Source organism: Anastrepha ludens, chromosome 2 (genome assembly GCF_028408465.1).
Source record: "Anastrepha ludens isolate Willacy chromosome 2, idAnaLude1.1, whole genome shotgun sequence".
In the NCBI taxonomy this organism is placed as follows: domain Eukaryota; kingdom Metazoa; phylum Arthropoda; class Insecta; order Diptera; family Tephritidae; genus Anastrepha; species Anastrepha ludens.
In genome coordinates this window covers 45,684,492-45,706,571 of record NC_071498.1, presented here as the reverse complement: position 1 = coordinate 45,706,571, position 22,080 = coordinate 45,684,492, and the positions used below count along the sequence as shown (strand labels likewise).

At 34.9% G+C, this 22,080-nt stretch overlaps 1 protein-coding gene across 7 annotated transcripts in view; it reads right to left on the bottom strand.

Moving 5' to 3' along the window:
* Positions 1-22,080, bottom strand: part of LOC128870262 (unconventional myosin-XVIIIa) — a 255,787-nt gene that overhangs the window by 191,667 nt on the left and 42,040 nt on the right. For 2 of the 7 annotated variants that reach the window (XM_054112881.1, XM_054112888.1), the window contains exon 1: positions 9,909-10,088. The exons of 4 other annotated variants lie outside the window; for them this stretch is intronic. The gene's annotated coding sequence lies outside the window, so the exon portion shown is untranslated. Of the gene's footprint in view, positions 1-9,908; positions 10,097-22,080 lie in introns of those variants that run through there. One more of the 7 variants, XM_054112946.1, reaches the window with a different exon arrangement.

The following is a 22,080-nucleotide window of genomic DNA, read 5'->3' as shown; positions in this document are numbered from 1 at the left end:
TTATTTATTACGTGAATATGTGAAGTTACTGCACTTGACAGGCGTGTAAAATTAGCTCCATTTATTGCATTACATGTAGATAATACGAACGCTCGGTATGTATGCATGTATGCACTTGTACATATTATACTTGGATGAGTAGCGAGCGATTGTCGATTGAGTGAGTTGTGGTGAGCCATATGGGTTGCTGATCAATCAAAAGTGGGTAAGGTCGAATTAAGTTAATCTCTGATTTAATTGCGCTAATGAGGAGGAATGGGCGTATTTAGTATAAACTAATATTTAAGCTCATTAGCGTTGCGGTCAAAAGCGTTGTATTGCAGCAGTTGGAATGGTAGTCAATTAGAAAATGCCTGCATATTTGAGAGCTTAATTAACATTTTAAACATACATAAACTTGAATTTAAAGAAAAATACTATATGCAACTATGAATCAACTTCAATTCTAGCAATGTATTGACCGGAAAGTTCAGTTTGAAAGGGTTGAGATGTGGAGGTGATCTGTCAAACTTCAATGCTTTTACGAAATACGAATGTGCAGTCAATATCAAACATTAAATCATCTCTTTCCCCTAAAGTAAATTTGATTTAAATAACAGATTCGTGCTCGATCAGCATTCTTAGGTTTGAAGATATATTTCTTTTTGTTTTTTTTTTTAATTTTTTGCTATCACCCCATCAGTTGTCAGTGCCATCTGCAGTTCACGGGAGTTCAAAAAAAACTATTTTTTAATCCAAAGTAATTCTAGAGCAAAAAAGACGTTGGTTACTCGTACCTTTTCTGCCCCTTCTTTTTTTATTTCTTGAGAATATTTACTTTTAGATGACATTTTTAAGAACTAAACAATTACTATAAAAAACATCTCTGTACATACATATAATCTAGACTATTAGAAAAATATGCATTAATTTTAGCTGTAAGATTTCAATAAAAAAGTGCCCACTGTTGGCACCACTTTGCCCAAATTTCTTTGAAAAAGTATTTTCCGTGTAAATTATGAGCAAAAATTAGAATAAGTAGTAAATCATTGATTCATTGCAATCCAGTATTATTTCAGGAATACAAGGATCATTTGAAAAGTCCATGCAAAGTCAGGAGATGGCACTACCAGCGCTTATAGAGGTTATGTTTAGTTAGTAGCATCTCTTGGAAGAACACACACCAAGTTACAGCCAGATTGGTTTATTTCTTTGTGTTTGGCAATCGTTTCAATCGAAGAAGACGAGTGATTTTTTTTTCATCACGACAACTCACCAGCTCACGCCTCAGCAGTTGTGGTCGCAAAATTAATGGAAATAGGATTTCAACTCGTTTCACATCCCTTCTATTCTCCAGACTGGGCTTCCTGTGATTCGTCAGAATACTATTTGCTTTCCAATTTGAAGAAAGGGCTGGCGGGCAAAAAATTTTATTCAACCGAGGAGGTGTTTGCAGAAACGAATGGCTATTTTTCACACTAGGACAAATCCTATTATTCAGAAGCGATCATCCAACTAGAACAGCGTTTGACGAAGTGTATAAGCTTAAAAGGAGACTATGTCCAAAAATAAAAAAGGTTTACCCCAAGCAATAAAGTAGTTTTTCTTTTTGCATGGACTTTTCAAACAACCCTCGTAGTCTTTGATATAAAACCTATTTTATTCAAAAATTTTCTGTACAAAATTTCGTTAAAAACATTTTTTTAAAGCCTACTTTTTCATATCAAATGCACATTAAAAATGAACTCAAATAAAAAAAAAAACAAAAACAATGTTTCGATATAATTTGTCTTGGGAATTGAAGAGTTAAAAATAATTTCAAATAATCTGAAGTTGCATTATGCTTTTAAATACATTTTCTGTTGCACAGTGTGTTTTAAAAACATTCACATTTTGTATAGAACTATAAAAAGTTTACCCCTTTGAATGCACATCCTAAAAATGTGTGCATGTATTAGATTGGGTTGGCAACTAAGTAATTGCGGGTTTCACTCATAGATGGCTTCAGTTGAATTTTTAGGTTTGCAGATATAGTACAAATGTAAAACACATTTTGTTATTTGATAGTTGACAATTCAGCTGTCAATCAGTAAATAGTCTTCTGATCCGTTGCGTAGGTTTCGTTTGGCGTTCGTTGAGAAATGGAAAAACAAAAGGAACATTTTCGTTATATTATGCTTTTTTATTTCAGCAAAGAGAAAACCGCATCGCAAGCTCATAAGAAGTTATGAGCCTTAAAAGAACGCCAGTGTCAAAATTGGTTTGCCAAATTTCGTTCTGGTGATTTTTCACTCAAAGATCAAAAACGCTCTGGTCGTCCAGTTGAAGTTGATGACGCCCTAATCAAAGCAATAAACGATTCGGATCGTCACAGTACAACACGTGAAATTGCAGAGAAGCTTCATGCATCACATACATACACTGAAAATCACTTAAAACAACTTGGCTATGTTAATAAACTCGAAACACCAACTGAAACAAACGCATTTAACGCAACGCATTAAAAGCAGCGATTTGCTAAAGAAATGTAATGAAAATGATCCATTTGAAAAACGACTGATAACTGGCGATGAAAAATGGGTTATTTACAACAATATCAAGCGGAAAAGATCGCGGAGCAGGCCAGGTGAACCAACTCAAACAACATCAAACGCTGATATTCATCAAAGAAGGTTTTGTTATCAGTTTGGTGAGATTACAAAGGAATTGCCTACTTTGAACTCTTACCACCCAAACCGAACGATCAATTCTGATGTCTAGATTGAACAACTACGAAATTAAACAATGTATATTAGTTGAAGAAAAGCGGCCCGAATTGACAAATCGAGAAGGTATTATATTCCATCAAGGCAATGCAAGGTCACACACATCTTTGGCCACTCGGCAAAAATTATTCGAGCTTGGTTGGGATGTTTTGCCACATCCACCACATAGTCTTGACCTTACACCATCTGATTACTTTTTGTTTCGATTTTTATCTTTTATTATTGATCAAAATGGACAATACATTACAGAATAAAGTTATTTAGTTCCATGAAAAAATTGTCTTTGATTTTCAAAAAAACAATACGCAATTACTTACATACTTGCCAACCCAATATTATTTAAGTAACTATATATATTCCCTCTACAGATTACTACAAGTTGTCATACTGAAATTGTTGTAAGTCAGTGGGTGAGTAGAGAATTTAAATAAATCATTTACATAAGTGAAAGATGACTGCAGGCAGACGTTGAAATTTCACTAATTAATTTGGAACAAAAAACACTTTGCACGAAAACTGCATTGCGAAGTGTCGCTAATTGCTCACACAGCTGCAGATCAGGTTGGGTTAGGTTAGGTTAGGCCAGACTAAATTAGCAGAGAAAGTTACGCAGTATCAGGAAAAAATAGAAGAACAACAACAATGAGGTAATCAAAATGTTTATTTTATTCCAATTTGTATTAAGTCGTACTTTCACATTTTTAGAATAAACTTGGTAAAATTGTACAGCTCTCGATTTTTGAAGAGACTGCAGATTTTGCCACTTTGACCAGTTAACAAGCACCACATAGTAACATTTTTGTTAGGATATCAAAGAAGTTTAAACTAAAGACATCGGCTGAGAATATTATGGCGACAGAATACTTTAGTACAGCGAATATACTTATATTATTATATTTTGGAAAAACGAGAATACTAGTCTGCCTGTAAACTTGTGAAGATTATATTGGCTTGGGGAATAAGTTCATAGCGTTTTTACATTTTCTTTTATTTTACAACGATTTGTTTGCTTTTTGGCAAAGGGTAAGTATTCATTCGATAGAACTCTTTCTGCTATATAAAACTATGTTAATTGTTTGTTTGAATTATTTAATTTTTTATTACTTTTGAGGCTTAAAAATGGAGGCAAAAATCAACACTTTCAACATCTGCTCTTCTTTGCCTTTCATCGAGGTCACATGTATGGAGAAGGTGTCATAGGCGAGTCTACAGCACGGCAATGCTTTCCGGCATCTTGCCCACCATCAAGCAACACAGGGTCATAAACAGCGCTTTTTGTACCGAATCGTCACGGGAGATGAGAAATAGTACCTATCTATCAATATGAACCAAAGAAAGGAGTGGATGGCTCTAGGCGATGCTCCAAAGCCAATCACGATATGAACCAAAGAAGATCATGATATGTGTTTGGTGGGACTGAAAGAGCATGATGCACTGGGTAATGCTCGAAAAAAATGCCATGGTCAACACGGAGCTCTACAGCTACCCCGCATGAATGAGGCTATTCGATCGAAAAGACCTGATCGACATGGTCGAACCATACTCCTTCAAGACAACGCCAGGCCATGGGATTCACTCTAAGAATCGTTAACTAAATCTAAGCATTCGCCCACCTGTCCACTGCTTCGTATTTCAGGGAAAATCAAGGGCAATTTGGCAATTAGCTTAAAACAAGCACCACTAATCAGCGATCTATAACGATTTACTGCAACGGGCAAACTGCTATGAAATCTCTGCAATTAAACAGTATTGCCTCGAGGTAGCTATTAAACAAAATGACTTCTCGGTATACCTAAAGCATAGTTTAGGTTCTTGACCACAACGAGATTCCTGCAAACCGTGCCGTGGATTAACTAGCGATAAATTTTAAGAGGAACCTATAAAGTCAAAGTCTCTACAGCGACTACTGAGCAAATCAATAGGGCGCAAAGAACAAAGAACTCTGACTACATAACATATTGGGATAAATAGCTTTGGTGCGCCTACGTGCATTCTGTGGAGGTTGCAGCTACCTCAATTTAATGTAAGCCTGTTATTATTATTGAGCCATAATAGCCCGCGACCTCTAATGTGGTATGTGCTTGTTCGTGAGCCTATAGTTGGACGCTTCTGATGGATTTGAGTAATTTGTTTCGCAGACTATTTGCTCCATATCACCAATGGATTCAGAGTCGCAACACCTAGGTGAATGACTCTTTGCCTTGCGAGAGCTGCACATTCGCAGATAATGAGTTTTGGAGTTTTGTTTCGCAAAAACGACAGATGCTTATTTCTACTAATCCTAGTTTCCTGAAATAATAACGAAAACTGCAATGTCTCGTAAAGCATCCAGTGAGGGCTTGTAAGTCTCTTCTACTCAGGTTTATGAGTATATTTGATGCTCTTCTGTAGAGAGAGATAAACTCTTCAGCCTACCCTGTCCTAGATTTTTCATGTAGTACATTGTCTTCCCAGTCTTTGATAATTTCCTTTTTGTGGAATTTAATAACCCCATAAAAGTTTAATGGAATAGAATTTAAAAATAGTGCCCAATATTGATGGGCCTGCTCTTTGGCGTCCGAACCCTCAAGTCTTGGTACCCAGCCCAACCGAACGGTGTTCTTTGCTCCCAGGGTATTGAAGACTGTAAGGCACGATTCAACGAGTTTGTATGTTATTATGTAAAACTGCAGGCAGCCTGGCTGTATGAAAAAAAGGATATGCGCTTCGAAGTTGTGCCTCTTCGAATGCCTCAGCCACAATTTTCTATGCCACGAATGTTCGCTTGACAGACCGTGGGCATTGATCTTTTAAAGTTCGGCTCAAAGACACGCGTACAGTCCTACTATCCGCAAGATTCCGCCTATCTGTGTACCAGATTTTCCAGTCAAGTTTGATGTGTGAGTCACCGTCTCCCAGAGCGCCCGATCTAAAATAGTTATCTTGGAATCCTAGAGATCTTAAGAGCAGGATTCTTTTACACTACAGGATGTTTCATGAAGTTCATTGCGATTTCTAATTATATATGCTCTGAAATTTCCAATTCATTGGTTAGATAGCGAAGGAGAGTATTCCTCGAAGTGCACTGAGTGCATTCGTGAGGCATGTTCTCGTTGCCCCAGTTATGCCAACGCATACCAATCGTAGAAATTTACTTAATTTAATTATTACCGTTCTTTTGATAGCTTTAGGTCCCTATGCTGAGGAAGCATAGATGACTATTGGTTTTATGACAGTAGTAAATTACTAATAACTCATTCTATTTTACAGGAAAGACGTTACAGTTGAAAAAAAAACTATCGTTGCCAAGTGAGTATTCAAAAAGAGAGTTTTCTTAAGCACCACACAAAAAAAACGGATAAGTCCTTAGAGTTGGGTGTATCATAGATAGTTTACTTCTCCGGGTAAATGGTATAAGGATTGAATTTTTTTTTTGATTTATGGACAGCCGTTGATTGGACTCAGGTTCCTTAGAATTTTACAAAGCACCAGTGAATATGGCTTTTTTTTTGTTTCACAGAGTGACGAAAACGCAGATCTATAAATAACAGTGAGGCGAAAGCAAGCATGCAGTGCCATTTTGAAGACAATCCAATGGAAAAGTAAAGGAAGGAGATGCATTCTAGCACGATCTACTTGTGATGATTAATAACTATTTCCCACTTTTATGGCACAGCACATTGGAAGCTAATTATAATGCAATAAATGGGTAAACTTAACAATGCCCTCAAGTAATTTCGAAAGTGGCGAACCCTCGTACCCCACAAATTGCAAACGATGCTTATTTTAAATACAATAGAATAATTGCTTAGCTGTGAATGCACTTTGAACGCCCTTAAGCGATTCATAGAATAGTTAGTTAGAAAAGTTAAAGATCTGAGTAAATGTGAGTTGAGTGCATATGAAGTTGATGCTGCATTGCTAAGCAAAAATCTCAAAAATGTACAAAGAATGCAACAAAATAATAACTCATCTTAGCTAGTAATTTTTTTTTTTTGAATACCAATCACATCATCTAAGTCATATCGTCAATTAAGGGGTAATAAAACGACTAAATGTAAATATCTTTCAGAAAAAAAAACAATGCATATTTAATGAAAGAACTACAAATCGAAATCGAAACTCAATGTCACAATGTAACCAAAAAAAAAAAAATAGAAAAACAATAAAGGAAAATTGTTGAAATTTTTCTATTTACATAAACAATAGCCTTAAGTAGCCGATTTCGTTTGCATTTACATCTGTATGTACAAATGTATCTGGTATTTGTGTGTATGATGGAGTCAGACTGTCGCCTGCTTAGCCGGTCGATTTAAACAATTTACCGCAGTTGCATGTGCTGATCGTAATCGTGTAAACGTAGATCAAACGATCGTTGCGGCACTGGCGCACTTAAAAATGCAAGATTGACATTTAAATATTGATTTAATTTTCGGTACTGGTTTTTTTCTTCGAGAGATTTTGTTTACAAATCGAAATGAGCAATTAATTTAATTTATTTTATCCGCGCCTCCTGCAGTAGTTCACCTCAACATAACTTAAGACACAACTAACTGGCTTGGCTTATGTTACCAAGCACTCAGTATATCAGTAAGAATGGAAGAATGTGGATTCGCATAGAAATGTAGGCGCCTTAAGGCAGGTTACTGAAAATTTCATAGAAGTTTTACGTTTATTATACGATTTTCAGCTCATGCATTGATTTTGACAGAAAAGAAATTAAGAATATTTTTTTTACTGCAACTTTTAGTTTCTTTTCATTTATACATAATTTTAATAGTGATTAGAATTCAATCATAACTTCAAGGCTAGAAAATTTAATGTAGAAATGGATACCAGAGCGTGTTTATTTATTATTTATTTATATGAAATATAATTATAAATAATTACATTACGATAGTAAGGCGTTTAACATCTGGGGCTATCGGCCAAAGAGAGGGTTATGTCCTTAAGCTTAATTGCAGATTTCTCACATCTCCCACAACCAACAGTAAGTGATTTCAAAAATTTCACATTCTGACAAATCTCACATCATCACAGCTAACCCACATGAATGAAGAAGGAAAACTGCTGCTTAACACCCAGCTTGACCATACACAAATTTGTTAAGGTTGTAAAGCTAACTTTATAGGAGTAACCTTGAACAACTCGCTCTGCTTCTGCTGAGCATACGCCCACAGTCATATGTATGTATGTAACCAGAGCACTCGATCACAAGGTCCTTAAATCGTTAGCAAATAGCAGAGTATTAAGCTGTAGAGTTTGTCGATTGCCATAGAATGTCTTTTAATATCGCCACAGAAGGCCAATTTCGTCATTATTTGTAGATGAAAAATTTGCCTTTTTCATAAGACCAGCGTGAACTGCCGAAATTGTTTTCTGGATATTGCAAAAGCTTTAACCCACTCAGAAATTCCTACCATTACACCAACAACGGCTTCCCCTTTTGCCACATCGCCTCTTTAAACCACATCGTCAGCACCCTCCCTTTGTTCTAACTTCACCCCCAACGGCCTGCCGTTAAATGACTTCGATCACTTTACTGACCTTAGCAGGACATAGTAGAGAATACATAGAACAAAAGCAACAATAAAAGCAACAAAAAGTGAAGGCGATTTAATCCTGCCTACTGTTTCAAAAAGGCTTAGTCCCTAATTGGAGAAAATTTTCTAATATTTTATTATTTTTTCTACTGCAAAATTTAGAGCTGATATTTTTTGGCAAAAGGTTTTTAAAACCAAAATTTAGTTCTAATGAACTTTAGTTTGTTTCAAATTGTTTTATTTTATGGTATTTTAAATCTATTGTATTCTGCTTTAATCATTTAATTTTACATCATATTTTTGAATTATTTATTTTATTTTATACAACCTAATTTATTTTTTGTTTTATTTTATAATTTTTTATTTTATTCTATTTAAGTTTTTTTTTTAGACTTTGTTTTATTATTATCATGTTTTTTAATCTTTTTTTATATTATTTTATTTTTCAGTTTAATTTAATTTAAAATTATTTTAATTTGTTTCACATTTTAGTTAATTTCGTTTTAATTTATTCCACTTCAATTTGTTTCATTTTATCCTAATTTATATTGTTTTTTATCAACTTAATTTTTTCTTTTATTTTACTTCATTTCATTTTTTTTTTTCATTTTATTGTTCTTTATTATTATATAATACTTTTTATTTTAATTTATTTCATATTATTTTATTTTTTAGTTTAATTGAAACTAATTTATTTTAGTCTTGTTTTAATTTACTTGATAATATTTAACTTCGCTTTATTTTATTTCCCTTCAATTTATATCATTTTGCACTGTTTTTTATTTTAGTTTATTTTATTTTTATTTTTAAATTTTTTTAGTTTTTAAGTTCTATTTTACATTATTTTTATTTATTTTATTTTTCATTTAACTTATTTCTTTTTAAATTCATTTTCCTTTATTTTATTTCATTATTTGTTTTATTTTATTTACTCTATTTTATTTTATTTTTTAATTTTTGTTTTTAATTATATTTTTTATTTTACAATATATTTATTTATATTATTTTTTAACTAATTTAATTTTGTTTATTTTATGTACTTTTGAACTATTTGAATGCCATTTTTTTATTTTTTGTAATTTTTTTATATGTTCGAATATTTTTCCTTTAACATTTTAAGCTTAAAAATGTTATGAACGAAGGCATTTAATTCTTCCGTATAATAATAAGTTTCACAAAAACCAATTGTCTCAGTTAAGTAACTCCAAAGTCAATAAAAATAATACACACAGTTTTAATCAAAATCTAAAAAAAGACGTTTCCCAATTGCTTTAAGACAGTGTCTTCAAATTCTTGCATTCTTCACGGCACATAAATTACAAGAACAATTGCAAGATCTTTGAAAAAAAAAAAACAATTACGAAAACAACACAAAGGCCGATAAATGTCAATAATGCACTAATAACAACTGTTGCATGGCCTTTACAATAGCAATGCTGCCGCCGACGAACATAAACATAGGAGTGAACTTTGAAAACTTAAAAAACAAACACGAAACAATAAATCACAAACTAACACAAATTTGTACATAGTAATAATACGAAAAAACGCGGAAAAAGGCGAACTACATAAACCCGCACGCCATGTCCCGCCCTTTAAAGTTCAATTACAATAAAAGTCATAGAATAGGTGAAGAAGTTACTTCAAAACAAACTAAGTCGGATTTTAGTATATCGCTTGATCAGAGGCAACCGATGTAAAACGACCGCACATAACGAAGTTAACAAACAAACTAAATGGTAGAGGTGAGTTGCTCGCAGTAGAATGTGGCAGAGTTGTGGATCGCTGTTGGCGGCATACCGGCTGCGTTCGTATTGGTGTTGCTGGCGGCTCCCCATCAACTTATACATATTGTCTTCACTATAGTTAAAGAGGTGATCGTATGAAAGTTGATGGAGCACAATTGCACTAGTATTTGTGTGCATTTGTGAGAGCCGGTACTCTCAAAATTTATACCACTAATTAAATACATAGGTAGTTTGAGAGTTGAGAGTTTTTATATGAAAATAACACTTCAACTGCAATAGCAACAAAGGCAATAACAAGAGCAAATACCTCAGAGCAACAGTGTCTCGAGACATTGTTTCAATTAGCATTGCTGCAATTATTGCGCATACTGAGCACGCAATGTGTAGGAAACAGCTACACAATGCTATAAAAACAATGCAGCAATATGCTACAGCAACAATCGCAATTGATTGTAGAGCGAAATGCGTTTAGGTTGGTGTGTCATAGCACTCCCCATGGTTGATAACGTCGTTGCCATATCACAAGTAAAACGCAGCAATTCGAACAAAAAAATAATGTACGAAATTTTAAATATTTTTTATACAACATGCAAAAATTAAATGAAGTAAACTATATCAAAATAAAATAACATAAAATAAGATTGGATGAAATACTACAAAACAAAATAAAATCAAATTAAAGTATAGAAATAATATAAAATAAAAACAAAATAAAATACGCATCTCCAGTCTTATCAGAACCTGTTGTTTCGGAGATTAGTAACTCGTCCTCACGGCTTTTGCATATAAACTCAACGAACTGAAATAATTGATATTATTTAGAACATAAAATTTGAAGACAACCAGTGAAAAACATGAAAAAACGAAGCCGAACCAAGATACAAAAATGGCAGATGTTAAGGCGTGAACAGATATGCTTGCCCTAACCACTATTAATTCGTACTGCTAAGATTCTTCTCATATACACCCTGTTGCAAAATTATAAACACATCACTATCTTTTTTATAAAAATATAGTTTATACTAATTACAACAAAAACAATATAACGCAAAGTTTCAATTTAGTTCGAAAAATCCAAGCATGCCCTGTCTTTGTATGCAAGATAAGGCGTGAACACCTTGGCACAACAAGATTTTCAAAAATTAAAGGTGTTTTGTAGTCACTTCCAACTTATACTTTTGCTAAATTTCAATGGACCATAAAACTGCATACCCATTCTAATAGTTCTGGTTAATGTTGAAGGTTTTGATGAAATTGTTATGAAGTTTGAAACTTTGCATACATGGTTTTTGTTGCAGTATGAACTATATAAATATGTGCATGTACATACATATATGTATGTAATTGTCACGCATATTTATTGTTCCAGTTTTGACTTGCTAAAAATCACTGGAATTAACAACTATGCTGTGGGCTGCAAGCAAATTTGATAGGCAACTTCTTTTTTAAGATGCCCTCGGGACGTCAAGAAAACAACTAAAAATTCTCTCTTCGCTCGAAGTGTTGCTTGTTGGAACTACGATCAGCTGTCAGAATGTATCAAAATTATTGCCTCTCATCTTGAAAGAAAAGTTATATACTGGATTGTATAAATTTGGGTGTAATGGTTACAAAAAGTTTGAGTATATTGGGAATTGAAAGACAAATTGACGAAGAAATTTGCCTCACATAAAAAATTATTTACAAATGGCAACACGTTTTCAAACGAATTCAATTTTTAGTGATTTTTATTAAATAATTTAAGTAAATTAGGGCTTGACGCGGCGTAAACGGATAAATACAAGTACTTCGAAATGAACTGCAGCGAAAGACAAAATGTGACAGTATGAGAATGAACGTGTATGTGTGTATTTGAAATTAACTATGCACAAGTAGTCGTACTCGTGCGATTGCGCAGAACCAACAACATTGCTATGCCATAATTTTGGGAAAGAAATTTTAATAAAACGTTTAGCCCAAAGAATTGGGAGTCATTGTGAGTAAAAAGTATGTACTGTGTATTAGAGCTAAAAATGTAAGTATGTAAGCATGTATGTGTGTATATTCTTCATTTGCCTACATAGATCAATCAATGCTCTTCAATACGCGAAGTGAAATAAAGAAATGCAAAAAATTTCGTTGTGGAATTTTATAGGCTTGGCCAAAAGTATTCTTTTTACTTTACTTATCATTTTTCATATACTCAAATCAACGCCTCAGTTATTGATATTGATGGGCATAGCAATATCAAAATTCGATAAAGTCATCAATGTTGTCAAAATCGAATGAGTAATTGCATAATGATCCCCAATTTTTCGTTGTTTCTTTTTTCTCTTTTTTGCATTTTTGGGTTGGTCCACATTTTTGCACAATCCCTAAAATTAATATTCGCGCATGCAAGTTACTGTATTTCTGTGGTCGTTGTTGTTTCTAAAAGACAGATTAAAATATTGTTCAATAAGCTTCTACTTCTTCGCGATTCTTCAATTTCCATTAACAAAAATGCAAGCAAATGAGAAAATGCGCGCGCTGTGACGTAAAGCTTTGTCATAATGCCTAAACTTCAATGTGGCCGGAAAGACCTCCACCCACCCCGCCGCGTTTAAGGCTAATAAGCAAACAATAATTTTTGTATTTATTTTTGTTTAACACTTCTGCCTCTAACGCCTTTTTTATTATGGCCTATTCACTTCAATGTGCATACGTATATATATGCATACGCACATACTCAAACACATACAGTGACCCATAATATTAATCACGCTATGTTTACTTAGGTATCTTATGCTGAGTTATATGTTTGGTATGGAATAAAAAATCAACCCCACCACATGTCTTTAGTGCTAGATATTGAAAGTGCCGTTATCATTGTTATATTTTTCGATTTCTCAAGAGTTCACCGTACACACATTTTTTTTTCTTACAGTGCAAAGAAGCCAAGCGGAATCCATCTTTTGAATTTTGTCGAGTAAGGCCGTGCTAAGGCAGCAGACTTAGGGCGAAGTAAAGCAGTTGCTGGATAACGGTAAAATATATCGTGAGACATCAACAAAACTCGGAGTTCCGATTGGTGTAGTAAGTGAAATCCGGCAAACAATTTCGGATTTCATAATAAAAAATGAGACAAGACCCAAAACGGCCACTAATCCAGTCCAAGTCTCACCTTAGTTGATGATAAGTTTACTGCATATTGATAAGTTTTACATTTTTTGTTTTGTTTTTCAAATTAATTTATACTCGTAATAAAGAAGCAGGCGTTTAAAAAAAATCCAAGCGTTTTAGAATTATTCATTATATGTTAGATTTGCAGTGGGAGCATGATCAATTTTGTGAGTTACTTTATGTATTATGTTTATATCTTTATTTGTACAGGGTGTTACATACCTATGTTTTATTTTTAACAATAAGCTGCTTTGATACTGAAAGCTATCGAACCTTCGCTTAAAAACAAAATTGCCCGCTGTACTTCTGAATAATGTTAAGAAATTTACTGGAAAAGAAGTTTACACCAAAATAAAATACAGGGTGGCTGATGAAAGCCGCTACCAAAAAAAAATTGAATAACTTTTTTTCTTTTTAAGTTATCTGTTCCATTTTTGTTTTAATTTGCAGATTGATCTTTAAAATTTATTAAAATGGATAACTGGGACACGCAAACAAGAATTTGGATAGTCCGCCGCTATCACGCACTGGAGTCCGTAGTTTTGGTACAGAGAGAGTACAGGCGGATGTTTGGCGGCGATCCCCCGAGCAGATGGACCATAATGAGACTGGTGAATAATTTTGCTGAGCAAGGAACAGTCGCAAGAAGGCCTTATCATCGAAACCCACCAGTTCGGACGAAGGAAACGATCGCTGCTGTAGCTGCAGCTATACAAAGCAATCCAAGGGTTTCAACAAGAAGCTTATCTGCTCAACTTGGTGTCAGCCGACAGTCTTTGCAAACAATAATGCACAAAGATTTAGACTTATTTCCCTACAAAATTCAAATGGTTAACAAACTGAATGCAGCAGACTTGGCGATTCGCTTGGAATTTTGCCAGAAGATCCTGCAAATGGTGGAAGAAGACCAAAACATGTTAAACTGCCTTTTCATGTCTGATGAGGCCCATTTCGATTTAAACGGCAATGTGAACAAACAAAATTGTCGAATATGGAGTACTTCTAACCCACAGATACTCCACGAGACGGAATTGCATCCTCTTCGCGTGACAGTGTGGTGTGCGGTTTCTTCACGCTGTATTGTCGGGCCTTATTTTTTTGAAGAAAATGGTCACACCGTTACGGTTACTGGAGACCGTTATTTGAAAATGCTGAAAGAATTTTTCTATCCAGAACTACGCCGAAAGAGAATTCCTTTCAACTCTGTGTGGTTTCAACAAGATGGGGCAACGTTTCACATAGCCCAGACTGTTATGACAGAGTTGCGACGAAAATTTCCCAATAAACTGATTTCAAGAAACTCCGAATTTCGTTGGCCCCCCAGGTCGCCTGACCTTACTGCACCTGACTTTTTCTTGCGGGGTTTATGTAAACAAGAAGTTTATAAAACAAATCCAATCCAAATAAAATTTAATGACCTTCAACTTGAAAAAAAAATAAATGAATTCCATACACTAAAAAAAAAGTTATTTGAGTTTCTTAATGTAGCAAAATTCATCAGCCACCCTGTACTTTACGCGCCTTCTATACACAAATTTATTAAAAATGGGTGTAATATTCATTTCTTCTAACGACACGTATTTCAGTCTCGGCGGCTATGTTAAAATAAAAATCCCCTTCTGAGTATTGGGAAGCCAACATATGGTATTGAATCATGTCTTTGAAGCCATTGTATTTACATAGTGTGACAGTTTGTTGCTAATTCCAGAATGATGACACCAATGGCTCGTTTTTTGTTTTTTAATTACTGTTAAGAACAACATTTCGGTTAAACCCAGACTGTCATAATATCCGACTTTTTGTGTGATTAAATAGAATGCATCAACTTATACGACCTTTGCTTTCAGCAAATGTCACATTGCTCTTCGACCAATCGAGCGTTTACGGGCTAAGTTCGGCTATTCTGTTATCAACCGACTGTAAACTGAAAATTGAGTTTTTTACATATTTTTTTTAAGACCAACATGATGAATCAATATTGCACTCAAAATTTAGAAAGGAATCAAGCGCTTCAGTCGAATATCGTTCGTGCCCTTCCAGATCGAGCCAAAAAGCGTCCACAAGATCGTCGAAACACGCGTCCACGGTATGACCCAACCAAGGCCACTCCGTAAATTAAATTGTACTCCATGAATAATGCTTTAAAAAGTATTTTTAAAAAGAACTTATATACTTAAAAAAATTTATTTTCGTTAATTTAATTTCTTACTTTAAAAACTTGTATTTGGATCACCCTTTTCATTTGTACAAATATTTGCACTTTTAGCTTTGCAACAACCCGTTTCTTATGTGAAAATATTTGTTTACGCGTGATTCTTAGGTCTCTATACAACTTTTCATCGATTTTTTACCGATCGTTTTTTCTTTTTTACTTGATGGCTAAAATATTCGCTATTTAGGCGTTAAATTGTCAGCTGGTCTGAGGTGTGTACGAACAGTGTTTTTGTTGTTGTCGCGAATGTCAGCAGTCATTCCTAATTTATGTGCCATAATACGAGTATTTAGTTATTCCATGCGTACGAACTCCTGCGGTGCATTTCATGTTAATACTCGTGTATCGCATTTTTCGACGCATTAGCCAAAATATACAACAAATTTTATGACACCTTAAAAATGTCAGAGCATATTTATTTGAGAATTCATGCAAGCCTGGGTATGTTGCTGGATAGCAAATTTTTTTGTTTGCCACTTGTGTGCGCATACCAAGAAGTTTGCATTCGAATTTCAGGCTTGAAGGTACTTGAGTTAGTAGATTCGAGACTACAAAAAATGTTTTTAATGCGGATGCCTAGAGTTTAAAATGTATGCATTCAAATAACAAACTATAACCGGTTGTTGATATAAGTGGAGGAAGATTAGACGAGCTTCATGACAATTTCACGTAATTATTCATTAGAGCTCCAAAAATATCTGTTATGTATCAGTAACGAAAAGCAACACTTTTGTCACTAATTTGACACGTTTGGCAAACTTCGGGATAGTCAGAGGATATAATGATTACGTTCTGGTTATATAGATATCGAAATTGTGGAACGCCGCAGTAGGCGTTCCACCCACCGTCGGTTCTACGTTAGCGGAGCGGTCCAGATTTAAATCTGGTTACTTCAGCAGTATTTTTCAAAAATTTGTAGGGAATTACTTTATGCTGCTCAGTAGGCCAATAGTCCAAAATGTCGATAAAAGCATGGGAATCGTTCAGTCGGACTGCGTACATTACTCAGAAGATCGTTGACACCATTAGCATAAGGCTGGTCTCAAGAAATAGCTCGATGTATGGGTGACACACGAATTGACACAAAATAATATTTTGGATCGAATTGACATCTGTGGTTCTTTGTTGTCGTCGACGGATTTTTGAAGCAATTGGTTACTGAAAATGAAAAACGAGGCACATACAAGGTGAAGTCCGAAATAAACAAGACTGAGCTAAAATAGAAACGACAGGAACGTTGGTTTGATAACTTCGAGTTTATTAATTCGAAATAGTTCCCTCTGGCCTCGATACACTGTTTTGCGCGATCTAAAAGCTTTTAAAAAGAGTGTTTCAAGTCATTGACGGGAATGTCCTTCAGAATGTCGGTACATGCCTTTTGGATGGCCTCTACGGACGCAAAACGTTTTCTTTTCATGGCCAAATGCAATTTTTCCAATAGGTAGAAGTCATAGTGATTGATGATTAAAATGCGATTTCTAGTCAAAAAATCAGTCTCAAGAGTGGATCGATGAGATGGTGCATTATCATGCAATAAGCGAAGAGGCGAATTCGACGAATGCGATGCACCAAACACTTCAAAACGCCAAGATAGAAAATTGCATTGACGGTTTTGCTCCGTCACGAACTCTTTAAGGAAAATTCCCTTGGAATCGTAAAAACAAATCGACTTGATTTTTTACTTCTCCAAACGCGATTTTTTGGGTGGTGGCTCGTCTGAGGAGTTCCATTCGGCACTTTGACGCTTAGTTTCAAGTTCATGTTGGAATCACCACGTTTCATTACCAGTTACAATGTTGTAAAGGAAGTTCTCGTCTTATCACGCCTCTTTAATGAGGTCTTTCGAATGTTGAATTCTGAACAATATTTGGTCCTCAGTTAACTTGTGCGGAATGAAACATGCACAGACCTTTCGTAAGCCCAAATAATCAGTTAAAATGTGATAAATCGATGTTTTGGAGATATTCAACGATTCATGAATTTCAACGATGATTTCGATTCATTTTTGATAAATTTACGAACAATTTCGATGGAGTTTTCGGAGATTACTGATTTTGGGCAGCCCGTATGTTCATTGCCATTTATGTCCTCACAACCATCTCTGAAACGTGTAAACCACTCATGAACTTTGGCACGAGATACAAAATCATCGCCATAAACTTTTTCATCAATTCAAATGTTTCGGTAAACCTTTTACCGATTTTAAAATAAAATTTGATATTAGCTCTTTGTTCGAAACTAATTTTTGTACCGATGACACAAACATACTGACACTTTAGACGCAATAACTTCGCTTCCACTGAACCGAATGTCACCACGCTTTCACTGGAAGTCAGCTAGGGATGTAACTTCTAACGCACTAACTCATTAAAAAGATGGTGCCATCAAAAACAAACAAAAGTCGAAAATGTTGGTTCTACGTTACCACAAAGACCCGGGTTTAAGCTAAGGTAACTGACCTTCTGACTGACTTCAGCAGAATTTCCCAAAAATTAATAGGGGAATGGTTTATGCTGCTACAACAAAAACAAAGTGGACAAATTTCGATGAGATGGACCGAATAGTCCCTAGGCCGATAATAATGGACAAAATGGTTGTGATGTGAGAATTACATAGCTTTAATCGGATCAAAGTCAATCGGAAAAAATGCAATTCTAATAGCTATTGAAAATGAGCAAGAGAAGTTTCTTTAGGAATTGAGACTTCGTCAACTTCAATCTTGAAAATGGATAATTTTATTTTTTTAATTGAGACTTCGTAAACTTCAATAGCGTAATTTTGAAGTTACCTTGAAAATGGATACATTTTTTTCGAACGTATTCGATTTGTATCTGATAATTCTAACTATTTTACTTTCATCGTCGAAATACAGTGGAAAATGTTCAAATTTTTTCGCTTGACGTAATAAACGTATTTCCAGGTTCACAGTTACGATTACCTGATATTTTGGTACGGCGAAAATACAGCTCATGCATCTGCAACAGTCGATGTAACCTCGAAAAAAGGTAACGAGACGCGTGTGCTATCAATTACGTAGTACAGGGTGGGCCATATAGCGATTGCTTTTTGAACCACCTATTTTTTTGAGAATGGTAACACAAATGACATGTCAAATGTGTTCATAATTTACTTAAAGGTTTGACATTCAAGAAATGGGCCGCTATACGCTCGAACAAAATTGAGAAATATTGAAAACCTATTTTCAAAGTGGTGAGTATTCTTCTTCTTTTCTGATTTTCATATCGGTGGCTACGTCAATAAGCAATATTGTCGGATTTGGGGCTCAGAAAATCCACACGTTACTGTAGAGAAGCAGAAAAGCAAATGCATCAACAACGAGTCACTGTTTGATGCGGTTTTTGGTCTGGCGGCATCCTCGGGCCATTTTTTTTCGAAAATGAGCGAGGAGCCGCGGTTACAGTAAATGGCGAGCGTTACCGTGACACGCTCAACGAGTTGTTTCGAAAAATTGAAGAGGATGACATGGACGACATTTGGTTTCAACAGGACGGTGCAACTAGTCACACTTCCAAAGTTACACTCGAACTTTTGGCTACCGTTTTTGAAAGCCGAATAATCAGCCGAAATTCCGATATCAATTGGCCGCCTCGGAGCTGTGATTTAAGCCCGTTGGACTATTTTTTGTGGGAAGCCGTTCTGGACAAATGCTATGCGAACCATCCAGAGACGATTGATGCTTTAAAACACGAAATCGAATTTGCCATTCATGAAATCGGAGCCCAAACAATCGAAAATGTGTTTAAAAATTGGGTTGATCGAATGGCCTACTGTAAAGCCAGTCGTAGCAGTCATTTGAACGATTTTATTTTTCATTCATAAATGACAATGTTCAATCTTCAAAATAAAAAAAAAAAATTTGAAAAAATATTGATTAGTTTTTTTTTATAGCCGATTCAAAAAGCAAATTTTACTTGGCCCACCCTATATTGTAAGCGGTTACGGTCCTCGTCCAAATTAGATCGCAGCATACCAAATATTTATATGAAACAGCTTCATACAATACTAACTACTACTTCGCGTGCCACTTAACACCTATATTCCTCTAATCCGACTCTGTCAAAATAGCACATTTATTTAGCCTAGAGAAATTTGCCGAGGTGGTGTGGTGCAAATCGCGGAAAATCATATGGGTTGGATGGCCAAATAAAAATATCATTCATGCCTACATTTCTTAAAATTAGTCCGGGTAACTTATCAGACTTAAATGTGCCAAACCCAAGAAAGCATTCACGAGAGATCGCTTTCGTCCCTGTTAATATTCTTTAGGCGAAAATAATTGCAATATATCGAGCGGCAGAACAAAATCATTTTATGCATATTTTCTCACAAAATTCTAAGTTGCCGGAATGACTCGAACTTATGTTCGGCCAAAAAATGTCATTCCAGCAGCATTCCCATAAACAATTTTGGGGAGTGTTGTAAACTGTGACAACAACAGCAAAGTAAGCAACATATATTAAAATACCACTTTTTCCCATCGACAATTCATGTTCTGGGCATCACGACAATTCTTATAAAGATGTAAAAAAATATGTTCATTAGAGGGTAATCGAAAAATATGAACGATAGAATCTACACTTTTCCAGAAATACTCGTAAGCTAGAAAGAAGAGGCTAACGCAGGACAACACTTTCAAAGAAACGTAAAAACATCAAATATGTTACAAAATTAATTTTTGTATTTACTATGCCTCTCTATTATTATTAGAAGGCCATTACGCACTGCGACCAGAGCTGATGTGAAAGGCCTATTTTGTAACCCTAGAGTTTTAGGCTTTTTAAAAGTAAATGTAAAGACATGCAAAACGAGATGCTGTTTTTAGATATCGCCACGAATTTCTTCGACGGCATAAAACAAAATCCATTGGCCATTTTTATATACTTATCTAAAAACTAAAAAAACGAAATATATTATTTACTCGGTAGATGGCTGCAGTGATCGACATTTCGTAAAGTAGCGATCAAACAATTTCAAGTTTATGCTCGTCGTCAAGGCGAGCAAAGAAAATATTCGGTACATTTTAAAGTTTTTCTTTGTGAATGGTGTTCATGGTGCCGATACTGCAACAGCTATGTATATTACGTGCAATTTTAGTTTCGTCGATTCCGTTCAGGGAATTTTGTTGGGATGTTAAAAGAAATGTCGATAATCTCCAGCCGCTAAAGACCGACCATGAAGAAGTTTTAACCGATTTGCGAAGAAATTTGACAATGGATTTCATTTTCCTCAACTATATAAACCTAGAATATTTTCTGCTTAGCAAAGCGCATACCAACAACACAATGGACCCCAGAGACCAAAGTGAGATCTTTTCACAGATCAGCCAGCACTAACTAACTTACTTACACTCCTTGCGAAGATGTTTCGCTGAAAATGTTTTTTTTTTTTGTTTTTTTTTATAACTTACTTTATTTGCAATCTATCTACTATAAGACATTCAGCAAATTAGATCTTATAAGATAATGGCAGCGGTAGTTTTGCTTTTGTGCAAATCTATATAGAAATTACAACAGCTTATTAACTTGTACAGTTCGTTCTTAAATTATTAAAATTCATTAGTACTTCAAGATTGCTTAAATTCATTGTTTGTTAATATTATCACTTAAGATTAACTTACTTAATTTTACCTTAAAGTTTATAGGTTGAGTAGATTCATACTAGAGGAATGGCAAGTCTAAGATATGATTGCGTTTTAACCGTATAGTTTCATTGGTTGTGTCTAATAAACAAATAGCAGCTGGATTTATGTGATTAGATAATCGTTTCAGATATCTAGTACTATATTTTCGAATTTCATTCTTTACAAAAGGAATACCTAAGTCGTTATGGATAGATTCATTGGTAATAAACCAAGGGGCATTAACAAGGCTTCGTAATGTTTTCGATTGGTAACGTTGCAAGATCTCCACATTGGAGTTGCTAGCAGTTCCCCATAGCTGTATTCCGTAGGTCCAAATGGGCTTCAGAATAGCTTTGTAGATCCGTATTTTGTTTTCTAGGCTAAGTTGAGAGTTACGGCCAAGCAGCCAGTGCATACGTGTTGTTTTAATTTTTAGTTGTTGTTGCTTAGCCTAAATGTGACTTTTCCACGTCAGGCGTCGATCAAGATGCATTCCTAAATATTTATCTCTGTCACTAGTGGGAATTTGTTTATTATTTAAAAATACAGCAGGGCATTGCTCTCTGAAAAATTCCGTATTTTTGGAGTATTCGAACACAGGCACTTCATTCGCAAACTAACTGTATGTTGGTGGCATTTTGCACGGTGTTTTAACAGCATGAACTGAGTACTACTTTGCCATGAGATACATGCGCGCATTTCGCAGCAATACGATTTGTATGGATTTTGACAACCATTTCACGTGAAATACGAACTTAGTACTATGCTTTAGAGTAGAGGCATTTGATTACAAGTAAAATTTTTTTTACCCAAATTTAAGGTAAATTTATATCAAATAATGCATGCCAAATCTATGAACAGAAGTAAGAGTAATATGCATATCCAAAGTGCTGAAAACGAGCCACTTAAGTGAAAAAGGCTTCCAAGCGATCAACCTGTAATCGTTTACGTTTTTCTACAGATCATGCAGATTCTTACTCCCGTAATCTTTAGCGTTGTCTAACATTCTCATGATTGAGATAAATCCGTTGAGATAGCTTTGTACGAGGTACGAAACATAAGGCGCATTTGC